Source organism: Marmota monax, unplaced genomic scaffold (assembly GCF_021218885.2).
Source record: "Marmota monax isolate L192 unplaced genomic scaffold, Marmota_monax_Labrador192_F-V1.1 WCK01_AAM20220418_F8-fsc00136, whole genome shotgun sequence".
NCBI lineage: Eukaryota > Metazoa > Chordata > Mammalia > Rodentia > Sciuridae > Marmota > Marmota monax.
The window spans coordinates 4,886,749-4,909,162 of record NW_026693905.1 but is presented as its reverse complement, the minus strand read 5'-3'; the positions used below and the strand labels follow the sequence as shown (position 1 = coordinate 4,909,162).

The window sequence follows — 22,414 nt, the reverse complement described above, 5'->3', positions numbered from 1 at the left end:
ATGTTAAACATTAGATAGAATATCTATTCCACAAAATACTTAATAACTGTTCTTCAATGTGTCAAGGTCATAAAACAGAAGGAAAAACTGAGGAACTGTCATAGATTAGATTAAGGAGACATAACAACTAAATGCAATGTGGTACCCCAGACTGAGCCCTGGAACAGAAAAAAAAGACATTAATGGGGAAAAATGGGGAACTTTGAATAAACTCTTTAGTTTAGTTAGTAGAATCACATGCATATTAAATTCTTAGCTTTGATCTTTATATCAAGATTATGTAAGAAGTTAACCTAAGGGAAGGCAATTGAAGAGAAAATGGTACTCTGTACTATTGTAATTTTTCTATAAGTCTAAAATTCTTTCTAAACAAAAGTTAAAATAAAATCCAAAAAATAAATATAAAATATGCTTTTCCATAGGTTGCTATTCATGGTATTTTTTTACAACAAGAATCAACACTAATAATCATTAGCAGTTGAATGAATAAATATATCACTATATTATATAGTATAACACTATTCACCAATGAAAAATCACTTCAACATGAATCAGTGTTATAAAAATTATACTTAGTGAATGAGACAATAACCCAAAGGTAATTATTGATTAATACCATTCATATGACATTTTAGAATAAGTAAAATTAATTCTATCATGACAAAGTACAGAAGTGGTTGCTTGGAGCTTGTGGTACTGGGGTGGGGAAAGGCTATTGACTAGGAAAAGGCATAAAGTAAATTTTTATAGGTTATTAATATGTTACATATTTTGAGATAAACTCCATGGATGATTGGTTTGTTAAAGCCTCCTAAACTACTCTTAAAATGAGTTCATTTTTAAAATGAGTTCATTTTATTGTATTTTAATTATGTATCAATAAAGTATATTTAAAATTCAGAAAATATGATAATCTAGAGATTTAGTCATACCTGCTTTATTAAGTTCCATGGTGGTATAAGTTGGCCATGATTCTATTATAAATAGACTCCGGTGACTGCTTTTTTCATATTTGGCATGACCCTGAACTATTTTCTGAGTGAAAATCCCCTGCCACCTCAGAACTGAGAGAGCATGGCTGACTGACCAGAAAAACATTCTGATTGGCTTCTCCAGTTTCACAGAACATTTCAATCTTTCTCTCTGACCTGGCAAATTTTCAACACCAGCAGATCTGGTGGGTAGCAGGAAAAAAAAAAAAAATCTTACCAAATTAAAACCACATATTGTTGCTAATTCTTTTTAAAATTTTGACTGATAATTTTATTTGGAGCATTGCCAGAGTAATAAAAAGTGATTCTGTTCATCCAAAAGTATAAATCCTTTGGTCCTCCTGAATTTGCTTTTAACAAATTGTACTTTGGTAACAGAACATCAGATTGGGCTGTGGAAGTTATTAGAAAGAACACATTATTTCACTACCTATTCAACTTTTTAAAACAGCTGCACTTGTGGCATGTTAAATTTGAGATAGCTGTGAGAAATCCAAGTGGGTATGTCAAGTAGGAAATGGGATATCCAAATCTCAAGATGTATATCATGTTAACCTGGGAATAACAGGAAACATTTAACAACCAGGAAGACATGGACACTGGCCAATCAGGAAGGACATCTCAAAAAGTGTTGAAGCAGGTCTTGAAGCTTTCCTGACCCTGACGGTGAAGATGAGCAGAAATTTCTGATATGGTCCACAGCATAAAGGGATGGAGAGAATGCACTCAGGGCAACAGCTGATACCCATCCTTGGGGAAACATTTCAATATTTTAATATCCAGGATGCCCATACTAATGCATACTGGCTGAATATCAATCCTGAATGCAATTGAAAAACATTCATTGTTGTATCATTCCATACCTTATTTATGAATAACTCAGGGAGATTTCAAAACAATGAAATGTTATACAGAGTTCTAGAGATTGGACTCTTTAAAAATATATCTTATGACTTTGTCTATTTTTTGCCATTGTGGTATGTGCACTTGATCCCATTGCTCGCCATGTCTTCTCACAAAACTTTCAGGATCAAGTGATTCCTGGCCAAGAAACAAAAGCAAAATTGTCCCATTCTCCAATGGATTCAAATGAAAACTGGTAACAAAATCAAGTACAACTCCCAAAGGAGGATTGGAGGGGAGCCAGGTTGAGTCTATAAGGAATTACTCATGAGATGACTCACATGTTTATGCTGTATCAAGTCATGATCATCTTATCATGTCAAGCTGAAAATGTCACCATTGTCTGGACAGTTGGACATATTTAATCGGGATCAGATCTTCTTTTATTTAATCAGATAGCTATGAAGGTGCTTTAGTACTGGTTTTGGCTGGTTCAGTAATAAATATGTAGAATTTTTGAACTGCAAAAAAAATTAAATACAAATAAAAATACATGCCAGGAATATTTTTGAATATTTTCAAAAATCTTTCCCTCTCTTGCTTTTTTCATCCAACTTTAGCCATTGTAATGCATATTTAAAATAAGAGAACATATTCCTGCATTTGGCTGTATATTATTTGCATTCTAATTTCTTATTTATCTTTTGAATAGTTTCCCATTGCTTTATTTATATCCTGTTGTATCAATTTTTTAAAAAAGTCTCATTATATTTAATATGTTTTTCTACTAAAGGCAAGCACACACTCACAGAGACACACACAAAGGGTAGGTTAATTTTACTGAGTTGGAGTAAAGTGACATTATTTGAACTGCGTATTGAAAGACAAAGGTGTTTACTTGGTTGATACGAGGACAATGACATTCCAGAGTGATGTCATAGCATGTTCTAAGACACACATTTTTTAAACATTCATTGCATATTTTGATATAGTTCATTTTTCTAGCAGAAGAAATAGGGAGAGGAAAGATTTGCAGAGATAAACAGAGATCACTCAAAAAACCAAGGCAATGAGCTCAGACTATTTCCAATATGCAACCGAAATATAATGAATAATTTTAATCACGGGAGAAATTTGAAGTGATTTGAAACTTACAAAGCCTTACTCTGGAAGCAATATATAAAATAACTGTGAAGATGGTAAAGTTGACACTCAAGGATACAAATTGAATGGCTATTAAAATATTCTAAGCCAAATGGGAAAAGAAGTATGTTCCAGGCACAGTGCTAAGATTTTATATATACACATTGTTTATCACTCTGTTCTAATCTCACCACTCTCTTCATACTCCATAAAAATATCCCTATAGCTGTACTATCTCTGACCTTTTCTACAGTGGTCCACCTGTCTTCTCATCTTGCTTGCTCAAACATTTCTCATTCCCCAAAACTGGGTCCAAGTCTCACCATCTGTAGAAAGTCTGCTCTAACTATTGGAGCCATCCTGAGGCTACTGAATCTACAAAGCAATATTAAGCAACCCAATGGTGATTAATGTATTTATTTCATCTCCACCAGGAAAGCATAAGCATTTGAATAGAAAGATCATATATAATTATTTCTTACAAGTTCTGTCTATACCTTCTTCACAGTGTTTAGCATTAAGAATACACTGGAAAATTTATTTCCTTTGATCTGTTTTAAATAATTGAATTCCTAATGACTAATGTCATTTGCTAGTAAAGACTATTAATAACTAACTTTAAGCAGAGCATGGTGGCACATGTCTGTAATCCCAGTAGCTTGCTCGGGAGGCTAAGGCAGGAAAATTGAGAGTTCAAAGCCAGCCTCATCAAAAGTGAGGCACTAAGCAACTCAGTGAGACCCTATCTCTATAATAAAATACAAAAAAAAAAAAAAAAGGCTGGGGATGTAGCTCAGTGGTTGAGTGCCCCTGAGTTCAACCCTCGTTATCAAAAAAAAAAAAAAAGACTAATAAGGTAGTAGTTCATTTCTCTGCATTGAAAAAAAAAAAGTTGAGAGAAGGCCACCATGGTAGAGGTGGAGTACCCAGTTATTGAGGACCCAATATTCTACCTCCTGGGTTCCCAGCCTTAGCAGTTGGCTAACATCCTGGAGGCTGAGGAATGAAAATTATTAAGGAAGAAAGTTTGAGTGGACATGAGATAGGCTTTTCAGGCTCTGCCACATGTTCATAGCATTCTCTTTATTTTATTTTACATTCTTATTCATTTTTGTCCTAGGATGTGCATGTGTGGTGATGGGACCTGAACCCATGTCCTCATGTAGGTTAAGCATGCACTCTACCACTGAGCTACATCTCCAGCAAGGATTTTAATATAAGTTTTCTTTTATTTAACTCAAAGAGCATTGAGCTGAAAGTCATGTGCTCTAGAATCTCTGAATCCATATCCCAGCTCTCACTATGACGGTGGGCAAGTTATTCTTCCATGCTATACCTCAATTTCCCCATCTGTAAAATGGTGATATTAGCACCTACTCTATGGATGATTTCAGTGATTAATTAGTTAATAATATTTAACTGACTACATAGTATTTGTAACTTTTGCCACGATGTTCTGTGAGGATAAGTCTAATTGCCATTTGGGTGGCAAGATCTGAATTTGGCTCTTCTAATCTTAAACTCAGTATTCTTTCCACATAACCAATGATTTGTTGGGTACAAAGACCAAAGTGCAAAAAAAAAAAGAACAGCAAGAAAAGAAAGACAGTAAAACCCAAACATGATCTTCATTCTTTTGCAGACTGTATGTTGTATCAGTGGTCCACACTTTTAAATATTTAAGAAAGCTTCACATAACCTCTGGATCTTGAATGTCTATGAGAAAGAAGAACCTCAATGCATCCTGTAAAACATCATTCATCAAGATGAGATCAGCCATGTATTTGGAACTGCATTGCAAGCATTTTAATAGTGAAGGGGGTTTGTTGTTGTTGTTGACTAGACCAAATTTCAAAGCTTCAGGTGATTTTTACATGTCAATCCTAAAAAAGTGGTTTTCATTTTACAGAGCTACAACACTCTCTGTTCCTTCTCAAAGGGACCTGGAATCACCAGGTGGTTAGATTTCTCCTTATCTGATGGGACTCTTCTCAGGAATCCTCACTTTAGTACCTGCCAACTGAGGCAACTCAGCTCAGCTCTTTGACACACAGCCCAGGAATGAGACCATCCCCTGGGACTGCAGCTGGACTTTCTGTTGACAATGTCATCACAGACTCAAGCTGCCCAGCTTTGGCTTTATGTTGGCCACAAGCCATGGCTAGCACAGGTTTCTTGCACTGAGATGGTTGGGACATCTCTTGTATCAGAACGATGATCCATATGTAAAACACACATTTTTGCAATTTGTCTAGCTTCACCTCTACCACTCTATGGAGTCATTGCACCCACCACAGTGTTATGTTTGGTTTTTCTTTTAAGTGAAACATCACCTATCTTGGTTCATCAAAATCTTTAGACCAGCCAGTTGTGGTGGTTCACACTTGTAATCTCAGTGGCTTGGAAGGTTGAGGCAGAAGGATCATAAGTTTGATGCAAGCCTCAGCAACTTAGTGAGGCCCTAAGCAAAATAGTGAGACCCTGTCTCTAAATAAAAAATGAAAAGGGAGGGGTATGTGGATCAATGGTAAAGCACCTCTGGGTTCAATCCCTAGCACCAAAAAAAAAAAAAAACAACCAAACAACAACAACAAAAAACCACAAAAGAACAACCCACATGTTTTAAGAAGAAAAGAGGTCAATCTGTGTAGCATTATAAGCACTTGTCAGAGGAGATTATTGATCCTCCTGACATGGGGCATAGTCATCTAACAAGTGCAGCCACAAACAGGCTAACACGTCTAAAACCATCAATTTTGTTTGAAAACCAGGGCAAGACACACCACTATTTTATAATCCTTTATTCATTTCTAAGTCACAAAGATGATGAAAATTTACACATCACTCTTTTAATCAAATTTATTTCTAAATGATATGGCTGGTGATAAAATAATATACAGGACCAAAAAGCCATCATTAAGCAAACTATGTTCCTATGGAAGGGCTTCTGTATTTTCTCAATGTTGTAAGAGTATTGTTTGTCAAACTGGAGGATGAAAGAAGGTGAAATGGCTGCAGGTGGCTTTCCCTGCTCAGGCAAAGGACAAAAGGTCAGAATGTCCTGTGCTTTTTCAGGTGCTCATCAGTTTGGACCTCTCTTGCCCATGTTCATACACACACGAATTAGCAGCCCTACATTTAGGGTCTATGTATTCAGTTCCGTTCATCCCATACTTATCCACCCACTGCATAGCTTGTTAGACTCGTGAAGCAATGAATCACAGAAAAGGGGAGAGTCTTGGAGTTATCTGTGGCTTGGGTCCCAAGAGCTGTGAGAATGACATGAATATTGAATTAATTTGAAGAGCAAATGAGAAGAGGCTTATTGTTATGGAGCCATAAGTAATGCACAGTGTTTGGCAGTAGTAAGTAGTTTAAGAAAACACAATCAATGAATTAAAAACTCTGGACAAGAACTCAGGGAGTAAGGACTTGAATTGCAACATATCCACTTGCTCCTATGCAAAAGATGTTGACCAACTGTCACGACACATGACTAAACCAGTCAGGGTCACTCCAGGTGGCTGGGCTGGCATGAAATAATGACACACAGAGAAATACTTTTTCTTTGGGTTCTCTGACAGCCCCTCTGACCCAGTTCCCGCAAAGGAGGCAAGGCAGGCAAGAAAGAGAGGGAGAACACCTTGAACCTGGGTTTTATTAATGGGGGGAGCTAATCCATTGGAACATTCTATCCAAGAAATGGCAAAGGGTAGGATTACAACAAACAGGTGGGTGTAATTCAACCCCATCATGTGACACTCACTCCCTGAGCTGCACCTTTCTTATCTGAGCAGAGGTAAAGTCCACTTGCATTGCAGGGTGCAATACCAGTCCAGTACCTCTTTACTCAGGACTGAAAGGTATCCAGGGCAGCCCCCAACAACCAATTATTTATTTTGATGACAAAAAGATGTTAGTCTCATCTAATAGTTCATTTTCATTTTCATTTCTTTCTTATGAAAGAAACTCTGCAGAGCTTACAGGAATCTTCCTGTCTTTCTGCAGAACATAATACTCAATGCCTATAAATGGTAGGCTTCCCCCTAGGAGGCCTCTGCATGTTTACCAGGTACCGACTGATCAGTACTCTGTGTGGCTGGATCTCAGTATTGAACATTTTGAATTAATCATTATATTATTTGATGGAAATATGTATGTAAAAATAGGGTTGTTTCTATGAAAACTCATTGAGTGCTTTGGAAAGACTCCATAAATGTCAATCTATTAAAAACTTTATTTGAATTGAATATATCAAAGAAACTAAAAAGTTGAGAAAAAATAAAATACGTAAAATAAATGGGTACCAGCAAAAGAAACAATAAGAGAGGTAAATAGGGAGCCTACATCCTGGGAACAAATCTTTACTCCTCACACTTCAGATAGAGCCCTAATATCCAGAGTATACAAAGAACTCAAAAAATTAGACAATAAGAGAACAAACAACCCAATCAACAAATGGGCCAAGGACCTGAACAGACACTTCACAGAGGAGGACATACAGTCAATCAACAAGTACATGAAAAAATGCTCAACATCTCTAGCTGTCAGAGAAATGCAAATCAAAACCACCCTAAGATACCATCTCACCCCAGTAAGATTGGCAGCCATTAGGAAGTCAAACAACAACAAGTGCTGGCGAGGATGTGGGGAAAAGGGTACACTTGTACATTGCTGGTGGGACTGCAGATTGGTGCAGCCAATTTGGAAAGCAGTATGGAGATTTCTTGGAAAGCTGGGAATGGAGCCACCATTTGACCCAGCTATTCCCCTTCTTGGTCTATTCCCTAAAGACCTAAAAAGAGCATGCTACAGGGACACTGCTACATCGATGTTCATAGCAGCACAGTTCACAATAGCAAGACTGTGGAACCAACCTAGATGCCCTTCAATAGACGAATGGATAAAAAAAATGTGGAATTTATACACAATGGAGTATTACTCTGCATTAAAAAATGACAAAATCATAGAATTTACAGGGAAATGGATGGCATTAGAGCAGATTATGCTAAGTGAAGCTAGCCAATCCCTAAAAAACAAATGCCAAATGTCTTCTTTGATATAAGGAAAGTAACTAAGAACAGAGTAGGGACGAAGAACAGGAGAAGAAGATTAACATTTAACAGGGATGAGAGGTGGGAGGGAAAGGGAGAGAGAAGGTAAATTGCACGGTAATGGAAGGAGACCCTCAGGGTTATACAGTGGAGGGGGTAGAGAGAGAGGAGGGGAGGGGAGGGGAGAGGTGGGGAGGGGGGAGGGTGGATGATGGGAAAGGCAGCGGAGCACAACAGACACTAGTATGGCAATTTGTAAATCAATGGATGTGTAACTGATGTGAATCCGCAATCTGTGTATGGGGTGAAGGTGGGAGTTCATAACCCACTAGAATCAAAGTGTGGAATATGATATGTCAAGAAATTTGTAATGTTTTTGAACAACCCACAATAAAAAATTAAAAAAAAAAAAAAAAAAAAAAAAAAAAAATGGGTACCCTACTGACTTCATAACTATTTTTAAATTCTTGCTCTACTTTAAGTAAACTGAAACTAGAAAGTAAGTACAGTGAATTTTAGATGTACATTAGCAAGAGGATAAAATTCAAAGCAGGGAATCCAGAAAAAAAGACCTTGGCACAATATCTAAATATTAAACAGTTAATGCTTGTTTTATAAGCTATTTAAATAAAAATACATTCAGTATGTATCACTCTTATGCTTTCTAAATAAAAAGCTTCTCATTATAATTGTTTTGACTAATCAATTATGTCAGAAAGCAAGGCTTCATCTTGAATGTATTTGAGAAAATTTTACAAATTATAAATACAGAAAAGTAAATACATAAAATATACATAGATATGTACATATCTATTGTCTGTATTACGGATATTTCATAGTTGGTAAATATTGAATTCATCAAGAACCAATGAAGAATTGATTGGTACAGGGGGCTGGGGATATAGCTTAGTTGGTAGAGTGCTTGCCTCACATGTGTAAGGCCCTGGGTTCAATCCCCATCACCTCAAAAAAAAAAAAAAAAAAAAAAAACCAATTGATATGGTGTAGCCATGAAGATATATATCATGGCTTTAAAGGACAGGGCACAAAATTTCAGTGCTCATAAACTGGAAATGTGTCTCAAACCCTTCCTTCACCTCAAAAGCATTACCAGAAATAATTAACTTCTCTCTTCTTTTTCATATATATATATATATATATATATATATATATATATATACACACACACACATATGTTTATATAAGTATATACATATATTTAGTGTCTGTGTATGTATACATGTGTGTAAAATATTTGGATATATGTCCACATGATTTTGTACATATACACTCTACACACTCATGCACACGTGACAAATCCACATATACATGTATAACACTCTTGGGCCTATAAATACATTCACATATGTCTGCAGAATACTGAACATGCCACTCCCCCTATAATCTTATTCCTACAGGAATTATAGTTTCCCGCCAACAATGTGGAGTTCTGAAACAAATTACCTTAAAAGGAAATTTCACACCTAGCTTGCATCTCTTTATAGAGTTCTATGGCAGCAGGTTCTCAAACATCTCTCCTGACATTTGGAAAGCCTCACTGCTGAACTTAGACAATAGAACTCAACACCTGAACAACATGCCCTACATTTTCAGAACACTATGAATGTACTAATTAATCTACAAAATACCCATGCAAAGTGAATAATTACAATTTTCACAGCTTTTTTAAAATGAGACAGCTGAGACTCAGTTAAAGTATCTAGTGACACAGGTTATTAAGGAAACGTATTTTAACACTATTGTTCACAGAAGGAGGACTACACAGGAAAGATGAAATGTTTGTGCAAAAACTAATTATTGTTCACCAATTATATGCCTTTCAGATGAAGAAGAAATAGTTTCTGTCCTTAATGTGATTTCTGTAGAATGTGTTGTGATTGGAGAGAGATATATTGGAAGCACAGAAACAACTAAATGCTGTTTATGGGAAGTGGGAGGGAATGTGTTCTTTAAACAACTGTGATGGAGCATTTTGAAGAACAGGATTTCACTCAGTGGAGGGGGGATGCTCCTATGGGAGCACTGTGACATACCGAGGTGTTTACATGTGGAATGCATTACTTAGCTAAGTAAAGTTATACTATTGCAGTAGACCTAATTGAGCCCCAGGGTCTCAGTAGAAAATTGTAGAAGATATTCATCACTTGGTGAAAAGCTTGTACTCCATGTTATAAAATTTTAAGCTATTTTAGGGTCCCAGGAAGCAATGAAGGAGTTTACACAGAGGAGTGAATGACATGATCCCATTCATGGCCAAATGGACTAAGTAGAGATGTTGAAATTGCACGATTCGGTATTTTATCTGAAGATATTCTCATCTAAAGTGACAGTATTGCCTGCCTCTTAATCTGGATTTTAGAGTCAAATAAAATTTACATAATCTATTTTCTTCTCTCCCAAATGAAACGGATTGCCCAGTGTATCTACAGGGAAAGCTACTTCGCCGCAGCATGAGAGTCCTCACTGCAGAGAGAAAGTGGAGGTCGAGTGTTTCGGGGAGGGTGTTCAACTGCTCCTAACTTCATGGCTCTGTAATAACAACTAGAGAAGCCAGTAAATTACTTCACACATTTCTAAAAAACTTTTTCATTTTTGTTCAAAACAAACAATCTGCTTTCCAAGAAGATTAAAATATAATTTACATTTTGTCTTCTAAAGTAAAATGTTTGAAATAAATTCCCAATTCATGAACCTACAACCACAAAAAGGAATGGCTTTCAGAAATTGTCTCTGATCAGTGAACAGTGGAGTAATGACAGAGATGCATTCTAAGATGTGATGTTGGGTGATTCATCTTTTCATGGACGTTATAGAGCACACAAACTAAGATGGCTATTATGTCACTAAGGAGGAGGATGATACAGGACCACCATCACACAGGTATCTGTGGTTGACCAAAACACAACTCACAATTGTATACAAGCAATGCACACATAATGGCAACCCCTGTTATGGTTTAGATATTAGGTATCTATTAAGTCATGATTGAAACAATGCAAGAAAATTTAGAAGTAGAATGATTGGGTCATGAGAGCCTTAAGCCAATCAGTGAATTAATCCTCTGACAGGATTAACTGAGTGGTAACTGAAGGTGGGCAGGGTGTGGCTGGAGGAGGTGTGTCATCAGGAGCATGCCTTTAGGGTATGTACTTTGTCCCTAGAAAGTGGAGTCTCTCTTCTCTCTGCTTCCTGGTGCCATGTTCCAGGTTGCTTTCCTCTGCCACACATTTCTATCATGATGTTCTACAGCACCTGTGCCCTGAGGAATGAAGCCGGCTGTCTATTGACTGAGATCTCTGAAATCACGAGCCCCCAAATAAACCTTGCCTCCTCTAAATTTGTTCTTGTTAAGTCTTTTAGTCACAGGGGGCTGGGGATAAACTGACTAAAACAACACCTATGTCAATAAGCATTAACTTCAACATAAAGCCTGGTTAAAGAGATACCATTGGGGTTTTTTATTATTTTTGTTTTGTTTTGTTTTGTTTTGGTACTGAGGATTGAACCCAGGGGCATTTAACCACTGAGCCACATCCAAAGCCCTTTTTGTTTTTCATTTTGAGACAGGGTCTCACTAAGTTGCACGGGGCGGGCCTCAACTTTCTATCTTCCTACCTCAGCATCACAAGTCACTGGGATTATAGACATGCACCACCATGCCTGACTACCTGTTGTTATTAATGGTTTAGTGCCCAAATCTTATGAATCATATGGAAAGCTATTAAATCACAAATTAAAAGCTGAAAAATATTTAAACATGCAATTTTTTTAACACCAAATGTGTTGTAACCCATCTCAGTTTGAAACATGATATAGAAATGTTTAGCTGTCATTATTTTTTCCTATCTTAGCTTATATGAGGGTTTAAGGATAAAGTCATGAAGTAATGTTTACCAATAATGGTAAGAGGAAGATGCATGGCTGTGTCTTCAAGACATTTTAGATGTTTTCTCAGGGAGACTTTTTTTTTTCTTCTAGAGCTGTCCATGGGAAAAATCCATGCTCACTTTCCAATCTGTCTGACTTCTCAGAACATTTCCCCCCTTTACCGGATTCTACTCTTAGTCACCAAGGAGAGAACCAAAACAAAGGTTTCCTCCTTGCAGGAGGCCCTGTGGTGGGGTGCTACAAGCACATCAGTAGGCATGAGTGCTGCAAACACATGGGTAGGCATCTTGCTGGTGGTTGGCAGAGAGCAGCAGTGTGCACCCCAGGTCCTCCTGTCCACTCTCTGCCTTCTGGTACACGAGTTAAGACATGAGACTTAACCCAGCTGTGTCTCAGCTCCTTCCTCTGTAGAAAGTGAGAGAATTATAATTACTTACGTCTTCAGGATGTTATAACACTAATTAATGCCTCAAAACTGTGAATAAAAATCATGCTGCACAGATGCTAATTACTATTATTCAAAACATAGCCATGAAGCCAGATGCAGCAGAAGAAGGTGGTGGACAGGTTTCAACCTCCTTAATGAAGGCCAAATGACAAATAGTAGGAAGAACAATAGAGAAAAATAAAGCAACCAACAAGGGCTTAACATGAAGGCATTGCATTAGCAGAGCTAAAGCAACCCGGGTATATTGAAAATGATGGTGGAGAGTACATCTCATCACTGGAAATCACCAGAAAATGCAAGGGTCTAGCAGAATAGTTCATGGACAAGAAGATCTTTTTAGTACTACTTGAATCCTAGTGGAAGGAACAAATTTTTTTAGCAATATTACTATACATAATTTAAAATAAGAGTAATTTACTTAAAATTCATCATATGAGACTACCTGACACTGTCCTTTTATTATTTTTTAGATACCTAAGTATTTAAAAATATAAATAAATACTAATTCCTAGGGATGGAGGAATGTGGTCAGATTAAAGAATTCCACAATTTTTCTTATCTGATACTTTGTAATTGTGTAATATATGATACCACAGCCCAAAGATACTTAAAAAGGTGGAGTTTGTTTTGTTTTGTTTAACAGCATGGCTACTTTCTTATGATTTCTACCATAATACCCATATCCTTTGTCTTTTTCTTGTGTCTCACTTTTTGGTCACCCCTGGGGAAGCATGCAGAGAACAGGTCCTCTATTCTCCCTGACAAATTTCTTGTAACATGACTTAGGAACATGTGAGGTGATTATTGTAAGATTTCTAGCAGTAAAGTAATTTTAGCAGAAAGTCTAGGAATCCCAAGATCTTTTCCAGCCTAAGATTGCAGAGTTCCTAGGCACCCACATTTTTCACATGATTTATTTCACTTTTTGTGCTTTCCCGCACAACTTCTTCAGGACATTGTGAGTGCTTTCAATGAGAGAAGCAGCTACAATAGTCCCACTCAGAGACTCGATCAAAGTGCACTTGAATTGTGTGTGAGTGAGCTACTGAAGAGGCGGCCCAATTGGAAGATTCCAAAGCTCTCCACTGGAGATCAAGTCTGGAGAACCCTTGTTATCCTATGCATCTGAACTGTAGCTGACAGCCAGTTGTTTGTCTGAAGATCAGTTTCAACGTGAATTGAATTTGTGCTATATGCCAGGCATAGTCATGGTTGTTTTCACATTCCAGTTTCAAAAACACACGAGTAAGATAGGTATTTTTATCTCACTGTGTTTTTTTTTTTCAACAAAGAAACTGAAGTTCAGAGAAGTTAACATCCTAAGATACTTCAGATGCCAAAGTAAGGCACCTTTGGCTTCCAGTCTAGTGATCTTTCATGTACACCCCATGGCTTCCTCTGATGTCATAATTATTTAAGTGTCTAAAGAGGCTCTATGAAAGATGAGTGTGCCACTTCCTTATGGACCCTACCCCAGAGCCCAAGAATGTACCCAGACACACCCAAGCCCCAGGTGTGGAGAAGCAAAAGTAGTAGTGGACTCAAATAGCACTTAGAAAACAGAGCAGAAAGATGAGAAAATAAGCTAAAATATTCACCTCACCAAATCACTATGGTTAGGAAGAACATGGGGCTTGTCCATTCTTAATTTATGAAGATTCTATTATATATTAACCCAATAAGTCTAGAGATGGCTTTGCAGTCAAGAGAGATTAAGTCCTTTCCCTCAAAGACGTTAACTACCCACAGGGAAGAGTCATGAAACAAATATTATTTACAAGCATAGGCATACTAAAATGAATTTAAACCTTTAGTTACCGTAATATCCCGTATGTATAAAACAAGCTTCTATTTTTCCCAAGTCAGATCGGTTTTAATGTTAAAAAAAATTTAATTTCAAATTGTGTTCTATTTCCCCACATCCAAAATGAGATTGTGGGCAGCATTTCCCTGGATTTTCACAGTTCCCAGGACTTCCAATGCATTTTAAGACTCTGCATTGAAAGGCAGAGAGAGAGAGAGTCAGGGCTATAATTATCATGAAAGAATAGTAAACCTGATGCCAGGAAAATGGCCTAAGAAGATGAGTCAGGAATATGAAGGCCCTGGATGCCTCAAGGTACGCTGTCTCAATAACTCAGCTACACAGAGGTCTGGTGACAGGTCACTTCCAACACCAAGCAAGAACAAAGGGTCTCCTCCTGAGTTACAGGTGAAATGAATCTGCACATTGGTCTCTGACAACTGGACTTCAAAATACTGTGACTGTGAGTTCCCTTACCACTCTCTCAGCACTTTAACTTGAAAACTGTAACTGCATCTTAGCATGGAAGAGAGGTGTGGAACACTTGAGACTTGTTTGTTTGTGTATGTGTTGTAATTTCTCAAATATTCTCTTGATGATATTTAAAAGATGTCTGGGATTAAGCTGTCTCTTCCTGTACTGCAGAGCTGTATTATACACAGCACAGTGAGCTAAGCTATCAGATAATGGAGCAGAACAGCAACCTAATGAGATATGATAGAAACTCCTAACCCATTCCACACCCGACTGACCCCAGTAATGAGCCAATAAGGCCTGTAGCTCTGTAATGGGGGCTTACACGGTAGAACATTGAGGCAGAATGTTATAGAGTAATCCCAGGAGCTATCTACAGCAGGTATTGTGGTTCCTAATATTTTTAATAGGCCAAATCAATCTGTAATCTGATTTCTATGTGGTACCCTTGCTTCCTTTTCTGAGTCACTTCTCCATTTCAGGTTTCTTATATTAAAAAACAAATGAGTACTTCTTGTTAAGTGAGACATACAGGATTTACAACTTTAAGTTTTTAAAAGGAGGAAGTAGAGTGTGTCAAAATAAAGCTTATTATAAAAACCTTTGTTAACCTCTCATCCTAACTCTGGGGTTCCTAGAACATACAGATGGTAGAATGATATTATTCAGGACTATTGCCTGCCCCATTTAGTTCTAAAACTCCTTTAATTCTTCAGCAATTTTTACTCATTTTCATATCATGCGAAATCTAATAACCATATGAGAAATCTTAATGTTGGTTGTTTTGAACAGTTGGCCATGATGTCAAATTGGTTAAACTCAAAAAGCTAACTATCCCAGTTCAGCATGTACTTTACTTCTTAAGTCATAGAGGATATTGTACCTGATAGAGTCTAAGATATCCAAAGATATAGTAAATGTTATTTCCTGTGATAGCTCTCTCTACATGACGCTCTAGCAGAAGAGAAGGATGGATTGAAGTTCTTTCCAGAATCCTGGGCTCAGAGGGGCAGTCACAGGTATTGACAGCGTGATTTTTGGGAAATAGGAAGTCCCTTGTATCTTAGTTTCCATGTGGAGCTACCAAGATAGAGGTTCATGTGATCATCACATTGTGACTCCTCCAGATCTAAAGCTTCTAAATTTGCAATTTTGAAACTTAGGATTTGAGGCATCTGAGTGGATAATTAAACCCAAAGAATCACAAAGTCAAGTCTTCACCAGGAATTTTCAGGAGTGGAGAGGACTTTGGGAAGCTGCAGGTCACAGAAGAAGGATTAGGCCATGTGCAATTGGCTCTTCAAAAGGCAAAGACTTAAAGCAATGGGAGAAAGTGCAGAATAGGAAATTCTGATTAAGTTGGATCACAATGATGGAAAATAGACATTTTTTTTCTATTGTTTATGTGAGAGAAGAAGCACTTTTCCTTTTTTTATGGATTGAAAGAGGAAAGGGGAAAGAATACTTATGCCTGTAATCCCAGAGACCCGGAGGCTGAGGCAGGAGGATCTCGAGTTCAAAGCCAGCCTCAGGAATTCAGTGAGACCCTGTCTCTAAATAAAATACAAAATAGGGCTCAGGATGTGGCTTAGTGGTCAAGTGCCCCTGAGTTCAATCCCCGGTACCTAAAAAAAAAAAAAAAAAAAGTAGAGAACGGGAGGTAGAGGGTAGAAGCCAAAAATATCTCTTCTTATATTACTGATTTTTGCTTACAACCAAACTTAGTTAGTGATATATTCCCCTCAAAGAATATCAAATAACAACTTTTTGATCATTTCACTTCATTGGTTCTCTAATACGTCATCTGAAGATTTAGTTTGTTATTTTATATTTTTTTAAATAACAAAGTTACACACTTAGTTAAAAAACAAAGAAATGGAAGTAAGGCAAAGGGCAGTTCATAGACATATGAAGATAACCAGGGGAAAGACTAGGGAATGAAATATAGGAGTGGAGGGGAAGGCACGTGAGAATGAGTAGGAATTCATGCAAGAGAGTAAGAGACTGTGAAGCAGAGAACAGGAACTCAAAAGATCCATTTCCCAGACTCCCTTGAAGTTAGGTGTGAGCCACTTGACCACTCTAAGGCAATGAAATAGAATTGATGTGTTTATGGGCCTAGGCAGGTGAGAGCTGGTGTAACACTTGCCTCTTACAGGCTACATGCTCCTAGATTAGTGCTGTCGTTGCAGTAGAAATATGGCACAAGTCACATCTGTAATTATACATTATCGTATAGCTTCATTAAAATAGATAAAATTAATTTGATAATATAATTTATTCAATCCAGTAGATACAAAATATTATCCTTTCAACATATAATCAATATAAAAGTAATTATTGAAATATTTTACATTTGTTTTTGCATTTCTAAGTCTGCTGAATCCAGTGTGAATTTGATACAGACAGCATGTTTTGAATTCAGACAAGAAACTGTTCAAGTTTTCAATAGCTGCATATGGTTAGCGGCTACTCTGCTGAGTAGCAAAGTTCTAGAATGTGTTGCTACAGGATGAAAGGGCTGCTCCATCTACATCAGACAGTGAGGCAATCTTTTGTTGCATTAAGCAAGCCACCGAGATTTCAGAGTTTGTTACTACAGCACAACACATAGTTACCCTGACTATACTACTTACAATTCAGGACCAAATGAAAGATTACCCCTTTTCATTTTAAGTTTGGAGAAACTGTAACTAAACAAAAACAAAATTTTGGCCAGGAAATTAGGTGACTGTTTTTACTCAATGTTTGTGTTACTAAACAATGACAGGCAATATATCACTGTCAGAAGAAACACATGTAACTGATAGAGTTGACTGTCCAACCAATCATCGTCAGATGGGTGCCCCAAACTGAGTTCTAATACAAATCAATTTAGGAAACTCCTTTCCTGACTGATTACTGAAAACACATCTTGTTGAAAGTATATAATTCAGCCTGGCCCCAAGAGTTATTGTTAACTACTTCTTTCCAATCTTTCTCTTTCTTGTTTATTTACTTGTCCCCTTCCTCCTGGTCTCAGTTTTAGTTTTACAGGAGTCAAAAATGCCTTTCTTCTGGGGGGTGGGTGGTGGTGGGGGAATGACAGAGTCTGACATAATGAAGTGACAGAGATAGAAGTTGGGGGAGATTGGAGGTAAACTGAGGGGGTAGGGGCATTTACATTCTCTTAGCCTCACCTGTTTCTCAGCCAGATGTCCAGGGTGACCAGCTGTTGACTGCTATAGCTGAAGACCTGTGGAATGCTAAGGTACCAACTATGGACCACTTGATGACCTTTGGGTGCTGATTAGCCCCATCTACCTTCCCAACTACCGAAGGGGTATCCTTCCATTGAGGAGAACTGAAGATCTGGCTCAAGATTCAAATGAACTTCTCTGACCTGTCTTTGACCCACACGAGAAATTCAGAAATGACTGCCACTCCCAACAGGGACATGGGGAATGGACTAGGTCCTCTCTTATTTGGAAATCCCATTCTAGCCATCCTCTCCCAAGCCCCCAATTCTACTGCTTCACAAACGCCATTCAGAAAGTGTTCGAAAAGTTCCTTAGTAAAAGACTCACCCAAAAAACTCATGCAGGGGGCTGGGGTTGTGGCTCAGCGGTAGAACACTTGCCTAGCACATGCGAGGCCCTGGGTTCGATCCTCAGCACCACATAAAAATAAATAAATAAAATAAAGGTATTGTGTCCAACTACAACTAAAAAAACATATTTAAAACAAAACAAAACAAAAAACTCATGTAGGCCTCCAGGGATTCCCACTTGCATAGGCAAATGAATCAAGTACCAGCTGCCATAACTAGGCCAATGGACTGAAGGAGCACAACATTCCTCTCACTCACATCTCTCCAAATCTCTCTCACTCTCACTCTCATACTCTTTTGCTCCACCTCAGCAGTGAAAAGCAAAACCAGTTCTTCTAGTTCTTGTAATCTCTTCCCCCAAAGGGCTTTAATCTGACACCTAGCCAGGTCTCTGTTGAAATGGTAATCTTGTGTGTGTGTGTGTGTGTGTGTGTGTGTGTGTGTGATGACGCACCTGTGCATTTTTTATTTTTTCTATGTGCACAAGTGCTGGGAATATAAGAGTGAGGAGTGAGAAAGGAAATAAAATATACTGTCCTTCAGTTTATGGCCTCTGGTAAACACTTCACACCTCAGCATCTTCCCTGTAGATTCTATAGCCTTGCTACAGAGAAAGGAATTTCCACAGATACTCAAGGCAGGTGCACAATTGAGTTCTTGATGAAACCTTTTCTGCTTTGGCTTTGTAAATAGACTTGACAACAGCTTCCAGGAAATTGTATCTGATGTTTCAAGGCTAGATCTGGCTGTCAAGCATGCTGAGTCATAGCCACTGAGTCAGAGAGTGCTATGCTGGAAGGAAATTTGTCTAAGGTTAGCCAACATCTTTTCTTTGGGATGAAGACAGCAGAGTTCCCTAGCAAATGATTCTGAGGAGATAAGAAAACTCCCATTTTTAAGGGGTTGTATTTCTTATTTTTCCGTTAAGATCCTGTTGTTATTGCCTCAGGGGTCAAATACAACTCGAAGCTTAACTACCTGGGAACTAGAAACTTATAACTCAAATATTTTATATTAAAAAATAATGATGTAAGAAAGTAAAAGATAAAAGATATAACATGAATAGTTTATTTGAGCTTCTATTGACTCAATAAATAATATAGCTAAGGGCCAGAATACTAAAGCTGGAGTCCTCAGAATCAGAAAAGAAAAATATCAGCTCCATTGCCCTCTTCTTCAGTGCTTTTAATCCTTAGATGTTCACAATGAGCAATAGTCATAGAAATGGTGGCATAGATAATCAGAACCCATCGATTCCAAATTAATTGGAACCCACCAAGCTAAAAAGATTGAAAGGAAGTTCTGATTTGATAGAGCACAACAGGCAGAGGTAATATGATACGCAAACTGCCTAGGTACATGATAGAGCACAAAATCATAAAGGAAATGTGAGCAATCGGGCCACTGAGTCACCACAGCAGAGTTTCTAGCTCTATTTCTCTGGATAAGTCTCTTTGAGCTTCTATTATTTGTATGCCATTCAGAAATAATTAAATCCACCTTAAAGTGTTGTGAATATTCTTAATAAACTATAGAATTATATGCAAATGCTAATGTCTTAACTGATAATGACACTGCCCATTTATTTACATCATCCTTTGTTAAGAAAGACAAAAGTGGGGGCTGGGCTTGTGACTCAGTGGTAGAGTACTTGCCTAGTACATGTAAGGCATTGTATTCATGTATAACTAAAAATATGTATATTAAAAAGAAAGATTAAAGTAACTAAAATGATGAAATGTCACACATGAATTTCTATTTTCAGTTTTTATTATTAGATTTGTATTATTTTAGTAGTAATTTGGGGAGTGTTTATAGGGATATACATTAAAATTGCATTAATTTTTTTAATACAAACAAGTCGATCATTACTAGTACCCATGTTATTCTCTCCAAAATGTTTCTTACCTTTTCCCAAACATAAATAAACAACGTTGAATTTTATGTTATGAATCCCTTTTTGTTCTTTATATCTTTTGTGTGTGCTTCTTTTAAGCCATGGACTGCTTGATTTTTAATATTTTACATTCTTATTACATTTATTCTTTTATGACTCACTTTTTCTCTTAACATTAGTTTATGAGCATCATTCATACAGATACATGTAGAATATTCAGTAAAGTCTCCAGTAGTTTAGCCATTATTCCCAGGGCTGCCCCCAATGCTCTAGTACACATGCTCTGGTGTGCATGTGCAATGATGCCTTGAGACTCTGCTCTGAGGAGTGAGAATACTGGGTCATAGATTATGTACCCTTTCAAATCCATTAGGAATTCTATTTTTTTTCAAAATGATTACCATCAACAGTGCATAAGAGTTCACACTATTTCCTTTTTTGCTTGAACTTGGCACAATTAGATTTTGCAAGTCATTCTGCACTCATCCCTCCTTTCTGTCTCTCCTTTCTTCCTTCCTTCTCTTCCTTCCTCTTTTATATACTTTCTCCAATGATATAGAAACTGAGAAATACTGTAACTAAATTTTCTAGGTGGAAGGTAGAGGCAGGGGAATTGGTGGAGTGAGAGATGCTTTGCTGACTTTTTAACAAAGCATTATTAGTTCAATCTCCATGGTGAAACTGTTGTCAGCTTGGCAATCTTTGCAGCATTATTTTTCCAAATTGCTTTAGCATCGTTGATTGCAGAGGAACATTTAAAAGGTGACCTCTTGAAACAGTCAGTGGTCAATGTCAAATGCTTTACCGGCAGAGTTGCTGTTTTGAGGATCTGCACCAACCATGTTTTGGAAGGTACACAAATAGATGAAATCTTTTACTAACTGACTGTAACCGCTGACTCCACTGTTTCCATGGCAACCCATCCTGAGCAAGGTATTCCAAAGATTCTTTATTTAAGAAATATCAAATTGCCCCAGGGAGTCACTAGTCATGTCGGGCCACCATATTCACAATAGCAAAGATTATCCCTTGCCTGTAGGAAAGGGATAATCCTTCCCTAGGTTTCATGACTTTCTGATACCTCTTGAGGGGAATAAAATTCTATCTCAAAGCTTTTTCTTCTTTTTTCTTCTTGAAGTTACTAAAGTATTTAGAGTACAAAGCAAGCAGAAATGGAAGCTATTGAGTGGATCCATTCTGCCTCCAGTAGCTCTATTTATATGAGCTCTCTGAATATACCAAACACAAAGATTCAGAGGGTCTGTGTTTTAATCATCTTTTCATATTGCTTGATGTTGATGCTTTAGTCTGGAATTTTTCTTCTTTAAAATAACAGGATTGAATTGGATTATCTCATCAGGTTATCAACTGAAAAGTGTAATGCCATTTCCTGTCTGTCAAGAAGACTTCAATATAAACTGACTTCCTCACTCAGAAGGTGATCAACAGTCAGAGCAAATAGAACCTAGTTCCCACTGCACTGTCATTTTTTTCCACTACATTAATTTTTTATTTTGAAACAAACAAGACCGTTTGGGATTTAGGAGAATCAGGTATTTTCAGTGCAAACCACTGCATCTCCATGATCTCCTTTGGCAAATAAAAGAAAAATTAGAATGTACTAGCACAGCCTCTTACTTTGCACAGCAGGACATGATATTGAACTTCTATGCTCATTTGTTTTTCATGTATCATGGACTTGTGCTGTGGCCTCACTATGAGAGATGCTTGTGCCCAGTGGCTAAGAGGAGAGACTCTAGGGATCCTGGTTTCCACTCCTAGATCTGCCCCTTCTTGGCTCTTTGACTTTGGGTAACTTCCATATTCTCTCTGACCCCAGTTTCTACCTATGTAAAATAGGAATAAAACTATGACTTCCATTATAGAGTTGTGAAAATAAGTAAGCTAGTACATTTAAAGCATGTAACAGTGACTGGCATATTATAAGCACTCAGCAAATATTAACTATGATTATTTTATCATTTCAGAAGCATCCCTCAGGGTACCATTCAGTGCACCAAAGTGCTCATTTACTTGATAATAGTCTGGTTTCCCAAATGTTTATTTTCTTCCAAAGTAAGCAGTTCATTCCTTGCTTGAATGCTTAATGCACTCAAACATACTTTAACCTGCTTGAATAATAAGTAAAAGACTGTAAAAAGCATTATTGCTATCATTTTAGAAATTATTAAGAGAAATTTTAATATATATTGAATATAAGATGTTTATTTCTTTGAAAATGTTGGCAGGCTATTGTTAAT

General features: G+C 37.3%; 1 pseudogene; it reads left to right on the top strand.

The window, feature by feature from the left end:
• The first annotated feature begins 1,414 nt into the window (after positions 1-1,414).
• On the top strand, positions 1,415-2,386 carry LOC131424895 (large ribosomal subunit protein eL39-like; annotated as a pseudogene).
• The last annotated feature ends 20,028 nt before the right edge of the window (positions 2,387-22,414 follow it).